At 38.6% G+C, this 12,617-nt stretch overlaps 1 pseudogene across 1 annotated transcript in view; it reads left to right on the forward strand.

Moving 5' to 3' along the window:
* The window catches only part of LOC143661175 (immunoglobulin kappa variable 3-11 pseudogene), a 105,769-nt pseudogene extending 94,120 nt beyond the window's left edge, over positions 1-11,649 (forward strand). Inside the window, exon 2 of the transcript XR_013164421.1 lies at positions 11,252-11,649. The product of XR_013164421.1 is annotated as an immunoglobulin kappa variable 3-11 pseudogene (transcript). The remainder of the gene's footprint in view (positions 1-11,251) is intronic.
* Positions 11,650-12,617: the final 968 nt, after the last annotated feature.

Here is a 12,617-nt window from a genome sequence, read left to right on the forward strand (position 1 = left end):
GTTTTTAAATTTATAATGACGTGTTTTATGCCCCAGCATATGATCTATCATGGAGAAAATCAATGAGCACCAGAAAAGAACGTATATCCCTGTGTTTTGGTGTTCAATGACCTATATATATCTGTTATGTCTAATTCACTTATCAAGTTATTTAACTTCTCTATTTCCTTTTTTATATTCTATCTGGTTGTTCTATCTATATAAGAGAATGGTGTATTGAAGTTTCCTAGTATTATTGTAGGAATATCTATTGTTCGCTTCAGTTTTGCCAATGTCTGTCTCATGCACTTTGGGGCTCCTTGATTGGGAGCATAATCATTTATGATGGTTGTATCCTCTTGGTGAATTGACACTTTGATTAGTGTATAGTATCCTTCTTTGTCTCTTATGATGTCTTTATATTTAAGTCTATTTTGCCTGATATTAGTATGGCTACTCATGCTTTCTTTTGATTACAACTTACATGGAAAATCTTTTTCCATTCTTTCACTTTCAATCTATTTGTTTCTTTGTGTCTAAGATGAGTCTCTTGTAAGCAATATATAGCTGGATTATATTTCTTAACCAACTCTGCCATTCTGTATCCTTTAATTGGTGAATTTATTCCCTTAAATTCAACGTGATCACTGAAAAGGCATTTTTGAATCCACGATCTTATCTTTTCAATTTTATTTGTCAGCTCTATATATTCTTTTCCTTCTTTCTCTCTGTATTCTGTAAATTACCCTTAGTTGTACTTTTTAATGCTGAGCCCTCCTCCAGACATGACTTTCCTGTCTCTTTATTTCAGCTGGCAGAACTCCCTTTAGTATTTCTTGTGGGGCTGGTTTCGTGTTGACAAATTCTTTCAGAACTTCTTTGTCTGTGAAAACCTTAATCTCCCCTTCAATTTTGAAGGACAATTTGGCTTTGTACAGAATTCTTGGAGGGATGTCTTTCTCTTTCAAGATCTTAAATAAACCATACCACAGCCTTTTCTCCTTCATGGTGCTAGTCGAGTAGTGTGACCTCAGTCTAAAATGGTTTCCCTTGTATGTAGCAGATTGTTTTTCACTTGCTGCTTTCAGGATTTTCTGTTTCTTTTCAACATTTGACAGACTGATTAGTATGTGTCTTGAGGAAGGCCTATTTGGATTTATTCTGTTTGGACTTCACTGGGCTTCTTTGACTTGTATATTTATGTCCTTTATAAGGGTTTGGAAGTTTTCCCTCATTATATCCTCAAATACTCTTCTTAGCCCTTTACTCCTCTCTTCTTCTTCTGGTACACCAAGAATTATTATATTTGTGTGTTTTGTTCTGTCTATCATTTCCCTGAGATTCCATTAAAATTTTTCCATCTCTTTGGCCATTTGCTGTTTTGAGTCTTTGAATCCAGTTATCCTGTCCTCTATATCAGTTATTCTTTCTTCTGTCTCTTCAAATCTGGTGTTGTTTACCTCTAGTATGTTCTTTATTTGGTCAACAGAGTTTTTAATCTCTGTGATATCTGCTATTTTTTAATTTATTCTTTTAAATTCTTCTTTATGCTCTTCTACAGTCTTCTAGATTTCCTTTATGTCATTTGCCATCCCACTTATTTCATTAAATAGAGTTGTATGAACATCTTTGATTAATTGTTCTAATATCTGTGCCTCCTTGGTGTTTTAATTTCATCACCAGACAGACTATATTTGTCTGCATTGTGATATGTTTAGTGATCTTCTACTGTTTTCGTGGCATGTAAATATCTTGATTGATTAATTTTGTGAGTTTATTTCTCTCAATAGTCCAAGACCATGTGTTTGCAGGATGGATGTACAGCAGGGAGTAGGGTACAGGGCAGGTCATTCAGTGTGGAGATTTGTTTGATAACAGGTATGGACACAGGTTGGGGATGTTATGTTGGCGATCAGGAACATGGGCGCCCAGTGGCTGGGGAGTATGTAGCTGTACAGGTGCACTTATTTGCGGGGCATAACCCTGGTGTGCACTGTGGAAGCATGGGGCCCTTTGTGTACATATATAGAGCTGTGGCAGCAGGTTGGTGTTATGCCTTTATGGATTGGGGGCATATGTGACCCTGCCACATATGTCAGCACTTTCTGATAGCTGGGAATGGTGGTTGAGGGCTGTGTGCAAGTGCAGTTCTAGAACTGCTGTAAATTGAGGTCCCAGAGCTGAATAACATGATTGCTCATGCACATGCATGTGTCTAGGGGTGCTGTAAACTGATTAGTGGAACTCAAGGGTGGCTGGGTGAGGCTGTGTGACAGTATGGGCAGGGAGACGGAGGTAGCCTGGTTATTTAGGTTAGTGCCTGTTCTAGTTTACTTGCTGCTGAGTGCAATAAACCAGAAATGGAATGGCTTTTAAAAAGTGGAAATTAATAAGTTGCTAGTGTACAGTTCTAAGGCAAAGAAAATGTCCCAATTAAAACAAATCTATAGAAACATCCAACAAAGTCATCCATCCACGGAAAGATACCTTGGTTCAAGAAGGTGGATGAAGTTCAGGGTTTCTCTCTCAAGTGGAAGGGCACATGGTGAACACAGTCATAGTTCCTCATCTGCTAGCTTCTTCTCTGGCTTCCTGTTTCATGACTCCCCAGGAATCATTTTTCTTCTTCATCTCCAAGGGTAAGTGGCTGGTGAACTCTGCTTCATGGTGGTGCAGTTTTCTCTGCTCTCTCCAAATCTCCCATTCTCCAAAATGTTTCCGCTTTTATAGGACTCCAATAAACCAATCAAGACCCACCCAAATGGGTGGAGACATGTCATCACCTAATCCAGTTTAACAACCACTCTTGACTAAATCACATCATCCAGGGAGATGATCTGATTACACTTTCAAACACACAGTATTGAATAGGGATTATTCTGCCTTTATGAAATGGGATTTAGATTAAAACGTGGCTTTTCTAGGGGACGTACATCCCTTCAAACCAGCACAGTGCCTGCAGACTTTATTCGCTGAGAACAGCTTGCAGGGAGCACAGAAGGCGTGGTAATGCTTGGGAGGGGTATAGGAGCAGTAGATTGGTCTGCACTTGGTGGGTTGGGGGGCAGTTGTGTGCACTGGGAGTGGTGGGGTCGAGGGGCCTGGAGCATGAGGAATGACAGTGGGTAATGGGGTACACATGTGTGGGGTGTTGGGTGGGTCATTCATCACAGGGCTGCACTGGTGAGGGTAGTGCTCCCAAGGAACATGGCCTGGCTTACTTCCTAGTCCCCAGCTCTCTTCCATGCACTCCCATGGGCTCCACACCTCCTTGCCATGTTCCAGCTTTCTGCCTCTCAATTCTTCAGCATCTGCCACTAGGGTCACTCTATTGGTGCATAGGCTGTCCCAAATCAGCCATACTCCTGAATCACCACCTCAGTTGCCCTCCTGCCCTTCTCTAACTTTTCCATGGAGCAGGGCTGATCCCAAGCTACTGTATTTGGCCATCTTCCTGGAAATTCTGTGATTTATTTTTGCAATTTTTTGGTAATTTTCTTTGTGTAGGTCTTTTGTATCCCTTAGTTAGAGGTATACTTAAATATTTTACTCCTTTGATTGTAATTATAAGTGGAAGTTTTTTCTTGATTTCCTCCTCAGATTGCTCATTACTAGCATAGAAAAAAAGTACAGATTTTTGTGCTCTGATCTTCTACCCTGCCACTTTGCTGTACTCATTTATTAGCCCTAGTAGTTACATTGTGGATTTTTGGGGGCTTTTTGATGTATATTATCATATCATCTGCAAACAGTGCGAGTTTTACTTCTTCCCTTCCAATTTTGATGCCTTTTATTTCTTTTTCTTGTCTAATTGCTCTGGTTAGAACTTCCTACACAATGTTGAATAGCAATGGTGTCATGGACATCCTTGTTTTCTTCCTGATCTTACAGGGAAAGCTTTCAGTCTTTCCCCATTAAAGATGATGTTAGCTGTAGGTTTTTCATATATTCCCTTTATCACGTTGAAGGTGTTCCCTTTTATTCCTATCCTTTGAAGTGTTTTCATCAAGAAAGGCTGTTGAATTTTGTCAAATGTCTTTTCTGCATCAATTGAGATGATCATGTGGTTTCTCTGCTTTGATTTGTTGATATGGTGTATTACAGTAATTGTTTTTCTTATGTTGACCCATGTTTGCATACCTGGAATAAACTCCATTTGGTCATGGTGTGTAATTCTTTTAATGTGCTGCTGGATTGGAGTTGCAAGAATTTTGTTGAGGATTTTGTATTTATATTCATTAAAGACCTTGGTCTGTAATTTTCTTTTCTTGTGTTATCTTCCTCTGGCTTTGGTATGGATGTGATGTTGGATTCATAGAATGAGTTAGGTAGCCTTCCTCCTCTTCAAATTTTTTTGAAGAGTTTGAGCAGGATTGGCTCTAATGCTTTTTGATTGTTTGGTAGAATTCACATGTGACAGCATCTGGTCATAGACTCTTCTTTTCTGGGAGCTTCATGATGACTGATTCAATTTCTTTACTTGTCTTTGTTTGTTGAAGTCGTCTATTTCTTCACAAGTGAATGCTGGTTGTTCATGCCTTTCAAGAATTTGTCCATTTCATCTATGTTGTCTATTTTATTAGCATAAAGTTGCTTAAAGTATTCTTTCATTGCCTCCTTATTTCTGCAGTGTCAGTGATTATATCCCCTCTTCCATTTCTGATTTTATTCATATCTTCTCTCTTTTTATTTTTGCCAGTCTTGGTAAGGGCCCATCAATTTTATTGATTTTCACAAAGAAGCAACTTCTGGTTTTGTTGATTTTCTCAACTGTTTTCAATTTTATTTATTTCTGCTCTAATCGTCATTATTTCTTTTGTTTGCTTTGGAGTTAGTTTGCTGTTCTTTTTCTAGTTCTTCCAAGTAAGCAGTTAATTCCTTTATTTGTATTCTTTCTTCTTTTCTCCTTCTCCTCTCCTCCTCCTCCTCCTTTTTCTTTTTTTGGCATTGGCAGGCACCAGGAATTGATCCCTGGTCTCCAGCATGGCAGACTAGAACTCTGCCACTGTGCCACCATTGCCTGCCCTCTTCTTTTTTTGATATAGGCATTTAAGACAATAAATTTTCTTCTTAGCACTGCCTTTGCTGCATCCCATACATTTTGATATGAGTCTCCTGTAGACAACATATAGATGGGTCCTATTTTTTAATCCATTCTGCCAGGCTATATCTTTTGATGGTGGAGTATAATCCATTAATATTTAGTGTTATTACTGTAAAGGCACTACTTTCTTCTACTATTTTCCCTTTTGGATTTTGTATGCGATATCTAATTCTTTTCTCTCTTTACCTTCACTGATATTCTTCATTTCCACACTCTCTTCACACCTCTCTCCCCTGTCTTTTACAGTCTGCCTCTAGTGCTCCCTTTTTTATTGCTTGGAGAGCCAGTCTCTTGGTCACATATTCTCTTGGTGATTTTTTTTTTTTTTGGTCTGAAAATGTTTTAATTTCCCCCTCATTTTAGAAGGACAATTTTGTTGGGTATAGAATTTTTGGTTGGCAGTTTTTCTCTTTTAGGGTCTTAAATATATCATACCATTGTCTTCTTATCCCCATGGTTTCTACTGAGAAATCTATACATAGTCTTATTGGGCTTCCCTTGTATGTGATGGATTGCTTTCCTCTTCCTGCTTTCAAAATTCTCTCTTTCTCTTTGATATCTGATGGTTTGATTAGTAAGTGTCTTGGAGTATGTCTATTTGGATATATTCTGTTTGGGGTACACTGCATTTCTTAGATCTATATTTTAAGTCTTTCATAAGAGATGGGAAATTTTCAGTGATAATTTCCTCCATTAACCTTTTTTCCTTCTCTTCTCCTTCTGGGACATACACAACACATATATTTGTGTGCTTCATGTCTTCATTCAATTCCCATTCTTTTCCCCATATTTTCTTTTGTATGTTGAATTCCAGAATCCCAGTCCTCCAGGTCAGTAATCTTTTCTTCTGCCTCTTCAAATCTAATGTTGAAGGTTTCTCTTCTTTTATATTTTCATCTCTTCTACTGTGTCTTTCATTCTCATAAGTTCTGTGATTTGTTTTACAGATTTTTGATTTCCTTTTTTTCTTTCTCCATTGCATTCTTTATATCATTCCTCACTTCGTTGATTTGATTTTTTATGAAATTTTCCATGTCTGTTCAAACATCCTAAAATAGTTGTTTTAACTCCTGTATCTCATTTGAATTGTTGGTTTGTGCCTTCGACTGTGACATATCTTCAATTTTCCTAGTATAACTCGCTATTTTTTGTTTCTATCTAAGCATTTGATTTCCTTAATTAGGAGATTTTATTCAATTTTTTTTTACCTAGGATTTTCTTGCTGAATGACTTTGTTCTCTATATGTCTTTGGATTCAATTCAGCTTATACTAGACCTCTAGCATAAGTTTTGTTTAATGGATCAGAATTTTTCAATTCTTGTTTTTCTGTTTCTTGTCCTGCCTATATGGCACCTTTTTTAGTAGGGTCCATTTAGATATGATAGAGCCCGTTCAGATTTTCCCAGACCATACTGGCCTCCTCTATGAGAAAAGAGTCACTTGCACCATTTTCCCTGAGGGCAAGACCCAGTAGTTTGACAGATTTTCCTATGAAGCCTCAAGATTCTGTGTTTTTCCTACCCTGCCCACTGTATGGTGTTTGTCTGCCTGCAGTTTCCCACCAGTATAAAGTGATACAGTGCCTTTAATTTCAGAAAACTCTTCCTTCTGGGGCATGGTTGAGAGAGAGGAGTGGTTTTAGGCTGGCTTTGATTGCTTCTGTTTTCCAATCCCTGGGGTCTGAATTCCTTGAGGGAGGAATTCCACCTGAGTTGGTCTCCACCCCTCTCCTGGGGAAGGCACAGACTCCAGGGAATTAACTCTTTGCACCTGACCAGACTCTTTGTCTCTCAGACAAGCTTAATTCTGCCCTTGCAGTTGGAGCCTGAGAAGTCTTGCTGTTCTATTGAATGAGTTGTAAGTAGTAGAAACAAAGCAAAAAATCCTTTTCAGAGAAGGACCCCCATTCCTTGGGTTTGTTAATGGAGAGCTTAAGTTGGTGCATTGTTCTGTGACTCCAGGTTCTATGTCTTCCCTCCTCTTTTTTTAGTGTCTAACTCTTTTCACATATTTTGTGCTGCCTGATACAAAAAGGCTTTTATTTCTGACACCCCCCCCCGCCCATATTGGGACAAAAACTCCTAATAACTTTAGCTCTTATTCGAGGCTTATATGAGCTGGGGGTCTATTTTCAGTAGTCAGAATTTGTTAATTAATTCCACAGTTGGAGCTTGGTTGAGCTAAGCCCCTGCTGCTAGTAAAGTCTCTTTCTTTTCCCCTCTGTGGACGAGCCTGTGGGGGTGATGGGCTGGCCTCCATGTCTTGGAGGACTTATAGCTCTGTGCGGTATCACAGCTGTTCCAGCTTTTCCAAATTGGTGTGTCCTGTCACTAACCTGGCCCCAACAGTTGTTCTTTACTGTTTCTGGCTGTTTACTAGCTGCTCTGGAGGATGACCTACATTCCACACCTTTCTAAGTTACCATCTTGGAACTGACTACTCCAGTCTGTATCTATCAATTGGTGAGTTTGGCCCATAACATTCAAATTAAGTACTGAAAAAACAGTTCTTGATTCAATCATCCTGTCCTTTAGCTTTCATTTGTTAGATCCATATATTATTTCCCTTCTCTCACTCTTTTCCTTTAAATTACCTTTCCTCATATTCCTCAATTGTGTGCTCTCCTCTAGAACTCCCTTCCTTTTTTTAAAATGAGCTTTCAGGAGTCCTTTTAGTGTTTAGATTCTGCTATCATCCGTCTCCAGTATATTTTTTATTTGGTCTACTGTATCTTTCATTTCTGTGAGATCTGCCATTTTTCTATTTAACTTCCTAAATTCCTCTTTAAGGTCTTGTAGTGTCTTCTTGATTTCTTTATAAATATCTTTCATTTCTTGTTCCATATCCTGTTTCCCCTCTGGAATTTTGATTTGGTCTTTTGTTTGAGCCATCTCTTCTTGGATCTTTATGTGTTTTGTGATTTTCTGTTGTGTTCAGGGCATTTGATTATCTTCTTATGGCTATTATGTAAATTGGTTTTCTTTACTCTTCTAAAGTTTTATATTTTCTTAGTTTTTTTCTGAGTGTGTCTTTTGCATTTTATTTGTTGGTTATTCTCCACCAAACCAAGGTCCAGATCTCATGTAGAGGATACAATTTAGCATAAGGGTCTCTTATTAAGTAGGTTGGGGTGAATGGGCACACCATTGGCAGAATGTCTGACTACCACACTCAAGGTCCAATGTGAACTCCTAGCACCCTGGTATCGGCAGTCTCTGCCATTTTCTCCCTATCTTCTATCTTGTTTCATGCAGCAGGAATAAACTCACTTCAATCCAGACTGCCATCTTCTGGGAGGCCACCAACTTCTTCTTGATGCTAACATCTTACATAATCAGTGTTCATTTGCAAAATTGAGCTATTTATATTTGCAAGATAATATTAACTGGAGTTCAGTCTTTATTCAGGTTTAACCATTTTTTTTTCTAATATGTTTTCTTGTTCTAGCACCACTTGTTGTATAAGTTTTCCATGAATTTGTTACAAGAATGTTGGGTGACTTTTGCAGAAGAATATCATGGTCACTGTTAATGCAATGCTCTTATTTGAAATGAATAGCATAGCCTAGCCTAGCATAGCATAGCATAGCTGGCTGTGTGTGAATCAACTCTTATAACACACATAACCTGATATTATATCTTCAAAAGGAACACATGTGAGATAAGTGTATGGGTAGTGTAAGCAAATGTACAGGCATCAGAGTGGTTCAGGTCTTCTAATAATGTCCCCAGATCACTCCCCTCTACTACAGATTTCTTCCAAGATTTCTCTCTGTTGTCTGAGAACATGACCATATGCTCAAAGAAGCGATAGATTTTGACCATCTTTAAAGCTAATTCTGTTCTTCCTTGTGTTTTCATAGCAGAGTATTCATCCCTGGTCCTGTGGATGTGGTCTAATGATAGGAAATCATTTGTGGGTAAAAGAGGCATAAAACACACTCATTGTCCTGCAGGAGAGAGGAGTCAACATCACTCAGCAATGAAGTAATGATGTAGATGGTATGATAGTTTCTCATTTCTGGGTTCAGGAATCTTCTTTTAATATGAGATTTATTGATAAACAAATACTAGTTTTTATCAATTAATAACCAGTTAGCAGTTTATTAGCTCCCAGTGCTGTCCCTCTCATCTCCTAGAAGCTGCCCTCATTCCTTGCGACATGGTCATTCAACATCCATAGCCAACATCAAATATTTTCTGCCATGTCAAATGCTAATTCTCCTAATTATCTAAGAAACTTACTGAGTTCTTAGCCTCTGACCAGCACAGCAAAATTTAAAGTTCTCCTTTGAAATGGTCAGAACCATTTAAATAATCTCCCCTTCTAATGTCAACAGATTTCATTTCATATGCAATAAAAATCAACAGATTTCATTAAATATGCAAAATCACTTCATAACAGAATCTAAATTAGTGTTTGATCAACTGATTTGGTTTGTACAAGCCAGCACCTTGGAAACCTGATGGCCGTTTTAGAATTCTACTTACTGCAATGCTCTTTTTATCTTTTATCAAATATTGTTTTGATCCAATTATATTTTTGGGAGTGGGGAGTTTGGGAAAATTCAAATTTAAAATATCATTATATGATTTTAGAGAGAACATAGAAGCAGTAGCTTCCCAGCTGGCACAGAAAGGATAAAGATTGCAGACTTCCCACTTCCTCACAGTGTTAATGCACATAAAATAACCTAGAAAGTATCTGCAAAAATAAAATGGTTCTCACTGCACTTAATCTAAACCCTCAGCTCTCATCCAGACTTTAATGTTCCCCTAGGATCAGGCCCTTGTCTGCTTTCAGCAATTTTATTTGTTCTTCTTAAAAATCCAAGACCTCATCCTGTGTATTTTTGCAAGTGTTCTTCTCTGAGTTTTGCAAGGCAACTCCCTACTTCACTCATGCATGAGGTCTACTACCCACTTGTCAAAGAGAATATTTCCATACACCACATTTTATGTGGATCCTTCTGACTTAGTCATTTGCATGACACAACCAGTTTCTTTATCAAGTCATCCATGACTATCTCAAGTTTTTTAACATATAGAGGCATAGGAAGGAGATTCTATTGTACTGACACAGAGAACTGTTGATTCCAAAGTAGAAATTTAAATTAAGAATATATGTATATTAACTTCATGTAAAAGTGGGAAAAAAAACCTGGGGGATGAGGGGAAACATGAAGCAAGTTCTGGCATCTTCAAAATCCATATATGTGGTGGACCAAGAACATGGTGGACCTTTGACTGAGTAGGAATATCTTCATGGTGGTTGTTTCTGTGCCACCCCATTCCTGAATGCCTGGAAATGACAACCTCACCTAAGGTAATGGACTCATGAGGAGACAAACTATGGAAAAATAAATGTATTATTTGTTAGAATTGGAACAACACATGAGTTAGGATGATCCACATTAAGGGAAATTTGTTGAGGGTGGAAGCATTGTTGCTTTGCAGGAAAACTGGAAATCAAGACGCAGGGGGATTATGTTATGTATAAAATTGTTAAACTATCTCAATTTTTACTCTCTTCCTCTGACTCTGTTCATGGTGAGGGATAACCTACAAAATGGACATGGATGCACCTTGCCCCACGTGTCCTGTGTTAACAGCTTTGCTACAGGGGGGAAATGTCAGAGAGGCTGCAGAAATGTCCTTTGTTAATATTTGTCTCTCCAAGATAAGTAAAAGGTTTAAGAAAATTATACTGTTCAGTTGATATTGGGGACTTTTGCAGGACTACAATCACATTTCCTGTGGTAATGGTATTATGTCTCCTTCCTTCCATTATCTGTCATCACAACTCACTGCACAGCACATTTCTGTTTATACCCTGTGCTGATTTGCATAGACTCCTGGGGACTGGGCTGCTGCTCAGACTCTATTAATGGGGATTCCCTGGAGATGGGGCCTGAGTGCACCAGATGGTGAGCAAGATGCTGTCACAGTCCAAACTCCTCATTCTCTTGGGGCTCTGGGTTTCAGGTGAGAAATTCAGAAGAGCAATGTCTTTATAAAGCTGGAGACATGGTTTTCATATGCAGAGTGTACAGACTATTCCATCTCAAACAGATCTGATTATGTATGATATATTAGGAAACCTACATTTGTATATATATTTTATACACTTGTGATTTATTGTTTGATATTGTTCTTTTCTGCCTGCAGGTGCCAGTGGGGACATCATGATGACCCAGTCTCCAGCCTCTGTGGCTGTGACTCCAGGGGAGACCATCACCATGAGCTGCAAGGCCAGCCAGAGCGTTAGCAACTACTTAAACTGGTACCAGCAGAAACCAGGACAGGCTCCCAAACTGCTCATCTACTATGCATCCAACCGGGCATCTGGGGTCCCTGAGCGATTCAGTGGCAGTGGGTCTGGGACAGATTACTCTCTCAGAATCAGTGGAGCCCAGGCTGAATATGTGGCCACTTATTACTGTCTGCAACATGACAACAATCCTCCCACAGTGCTTCAGCCTCGAACACAAACCTCCTCTCCCAGCTGTGGGGCACTGAGTCCTGCAGCAGCAACTGCTCCCCCTTTTCCCGCCTCTTCATATTGAAACTTTCTGCCTAGCAGTTATTGCTCCTGCCTTATGTTTTCCTTCACTGGGCTTTGTCTTTCCCTCAAGACTTCTTTGTCCTTGTTAATGAAGAAATTATACTGAACCTCCTTTCATTGCCCATTTCCTTCTTTGCTTCTCTTTGAGTTGTACTCATTCCTTCAATGGCAATTCTGTTCTTCTTTAACTCTGTCACTCTTTTCCCATGATTTATGATTGACTAAAATCATGGCTTTTACATCTGATATAAGTGGAATATCTTGGAAAATATTTAATTAAAACACTTATTTCAGCTGTATAATCAGAAAAAGTTCAAGCGAGATAGTATTATTTCTGCACACTTTTCTGACACACACAGGCTTAGGACATTCAGTTTCAGTAACTATCTGAGAAAGCCAGAGCAGTGTAATCCAAAGACACCTACACAACCATTCCTTGTTAAAATTGATATTAAAGAATCCAAGGCTTTAAACATATTTATTAATTGTTAATCTGTGTCAGATGCAAAGGCCACTGCTTTTATTCTAGTTGTTGAAAAATAAAATAAATTCACATGTAAGTACAATGTTTCCTATAACATTTTGCTGTGAATAAAAATGAAGGTGGAAAGTAATGTTTTGCTGTAGTAAGAATGGGCAGTTATTTCAATGAGGATGATGTATCAGCTATTTCCATGTCAGAAACCACCCCAAATCTCAGTGCTTAAAATGAGAAGCATTTTCAAAAATTGTCTTACTGATTGGTTAGTTCTGTCAATATAAGACAAGGTTGACTCATCTTGGTTGGGTTTGCCCTGTATGTCCAGTTCGCTACCAGGCACTGTTGGACCTGGGTCTAGAAAAGCACAAACATATTTCTTGTGTTTCATAATGCTGTTTTTGGCCATCATCTTGACTTTGGGTAGGCTTGGCCACATGTCTCTCACTATCTGTCAGAATAATTCTAGCTGATTCTGATGCCTCTTGGCA

The sequence above is a fragment of the Tamandua tetradactyla genome, chromosome 17, assembly GCF_023851605.1.
Source record: "Tamandua tetradactyla isolate mTamTet1 chromosome 17, mTamTet1.pri, whole genome shotgun sequence".
Taxonomy (NCBI): Eukaryota; Metazoa; Chordata; class Mammalia; order Pilosa; family Myrmecophagidae; genus Tamandua; species Tamandua tetradactyla.